A 2,685-nucleotide genomic window follows, 5' to 3' on the forward strand; every position below is an offset into this window, starting at 1 on the left:
GAAAAGGACAGAGGATGGGAGAAAGGGACAGAGGATGGGAGAAAGGGACAGAGGATGGGAGAAAGGGACAGAGGATGGGAGAAAGGGACAGAGGATGGGAGAAAGGGACAGAGGATGGGAGAAAGGGACAGAGGATGGGAGAAAGGGACAGAGGATGGGAGAAAGGGACAGAGGATGGGAGAAAGGGACAGAGGATGGGAGAAAGGGACAGAGGATGGGAGAAAGGGACAGAGGATGGGAGAAAGGGACAGAGGATGGGAGAAAGGGACAGAGGATGGGAGAAAAGGACAGAGGATGGGAGAAATGGGCAAGAGGTCTCAAAAAAACAAAAAACAAAAAACAACAACATATGGAATTACCTGATTGTCCAGTGGTTAGGACACAGTGCTTATATTTTTGGGACCCAACTTCGATGCCTGGTCAGGGAACTAAGATACCACATGCCATGTTGCATGGTCAAAATATTAAAAAAAATTTTTTTTTTAAAAAAAGAACTCAGCCCATAACAAACAGCACATGTACTTAGGATTTCTACATTATTTTGTATGTAAATTTTCATCAAAGGAAAAAAAAAAACACTGAGAACAATTGTTCGAGTTAATGTACACTTGCTGAAATACTTAGGGGAAAGTATGCTGATAATTAGCAGTTTACTTTGAAAGGCTTTTCATTGGAAAGTAAGATGGATTAATGAATGGATAGGTAAAAGGATAGATAAATGATAAAGCAAATATAATAAATAACATTTTCTTTTTAATTGAAGTACAGATGATTTATACTGGTGGCTCAGAAGCAAAGAATCCACATGAAATGCAGGAAACATAGGTTCGATCCTTGGGATGGGAAGATCACCTGGAGAAGGAAATGGCAACCCACTCCAATATTCTTGCCTGGAGAATCTCATGGACAGAAGAGCCTAGTGGGCTACAGTCCATGGAATTGCAGAATTGGACATGACTTAGTGACTAAACAACAACAATAACAACAGCTGATTTATAATGTTGTGTTAATTTCAGCTATACAGCAAAGTGATTAAGTTATACATATATATGTATACATTATTTTTATAATAATGTATTAATGGTAGAATCTAGGTGGTAAGTATATGAGTTTTCACTTTAACATTCCTTCAACTTTCTTGTGTTTGAAAACTTTTATAATAAAATGTTGGAAAATGATTTATGGAGGATCTGCTGTGTGCCAAGAGTTGAATGAGGTAATGGGAACTGAATAATGAGCAATATAGACAAGTTTGTTATCTTAGTTCTTTGGGGATGCAGAAACAACCACAGACAAGTGGCTTACACAACAAATACTTTTCTCCCAGTTTTGAAGGCTGGGAAGTCCAAGAAAAAGGCACTGGCAGACTTGGTGTCTGATGAAGACCTGCTTCCCCTACATGGACCACAGCCTTGTCATGGTGAAGGAGCTTAAGTACCTTAATGAAGCTATGAGCCATGCTAAAGCTATGACAAACCTAAGCAGCATATTAAAAAGCAGAGACATTACTTTGCTGACAAAGGTCCTTATAGTCAAAAGCTTTGGTTTTTCCAGTGGTCACATATGGATGTGAGATTTGAACCATAAAGAAGACTGGGCAAGGAAGAATTGATGCTTTTGAATTGCAGTGCTGGAGAAGAGTCTTGAGAGTCCCTTGGATATCAAGCCAATCAATCCTAAATGAAATCAAACCTGAATATTCATTGGGAGGACTGTTGCTGAAGCTGAAGCTCCAATACTTTGGCTATCTGATGCAAACAACCCATTCATTGGGAAAGACCCTGATGCTGGGAAAGACTGAAGACAAAAGGAGAAGGGGGTGACAGAGGATGAGATGGTTAGATGGCATCACTGACTCCATTCATCACTGACATGAATCTGAGCAAACTCCGGGAGGTAGTGGAGGACAGAGGAGTCTGGTGTGCTGCAGTCCACGGGGTCTCAAAAAGTCAGACACCACTTAGTGACTGAATAACAATGAGGACCTGCTTCCTGGTTCATAGACGGTCATCTTCTCACTGTGTCCTCACACGTGGGGGGTGAGGAAGCTCTTTGGGGTCTCTGTTATAAGCGCACTAATCCTATTCACAGGGGCTCCACCCTCAGGATCTCGTCACCTCCCAATGCCACCACACTGCCAGCTTCTGATGCAGCCACCCTGAGGGTTAGGTTTTCAACAAATGAATTGTAGGGGGGCACAAACAGTCAGCCCATCACAGTCCCCATCCTTGTGAGGCTTGCATGCTGGAGTAGTTCATTAGCAGTTGTGGTTTCCAGAGATGTACCCCGCAGGCACATTCATTTAAGAGTCAATCAGACTGAGGCCGACTTCCCCGCGTACGTGTGTTTTACATTTAGCTGCTCAGTGAGCACAGGCCTGCTGGCTTTCTGCTTCCACTCAGATGATGAATGCCACAGCAGCCCCTCGTTGTGCGAAGATAAATCACTGCAGGTCCAAGTGGTAAACCACAGAAATAACAGCAATTTATATAGACCCCAGGAGTCCCCTGTGAGAACTCTCACTATTTACGATGTGTAGTAATGGAATTTAAAAGTGAGGATGGGGGTGGCAGCCTGATTTTATTACCATCTGTACACCACAAAAGAAATCCAAATGGAAATGCTCATTGGAAAGCCAGTTAGTTAGAAAATCCTCATGACACAAAATTTATCATGAAAAAAAAA

The sequence above is a fragment of the Bison bison genome, unplaced genomic scaffold, assembly GCF_000754665.1.
Source record: "Bison bison bison isolate TAMUID 2011002044 unplaced genomic scaffold, Bison_UMD1.0 scf7180017864144, whole genome shotgun sequence".
Taxonomy (NCBI): domain Eukaryota; kingdom Metazoa; phylum Chordata; class Mammalia; order Artiodactyla; family Bovidae; genus Bison; species Bison bison.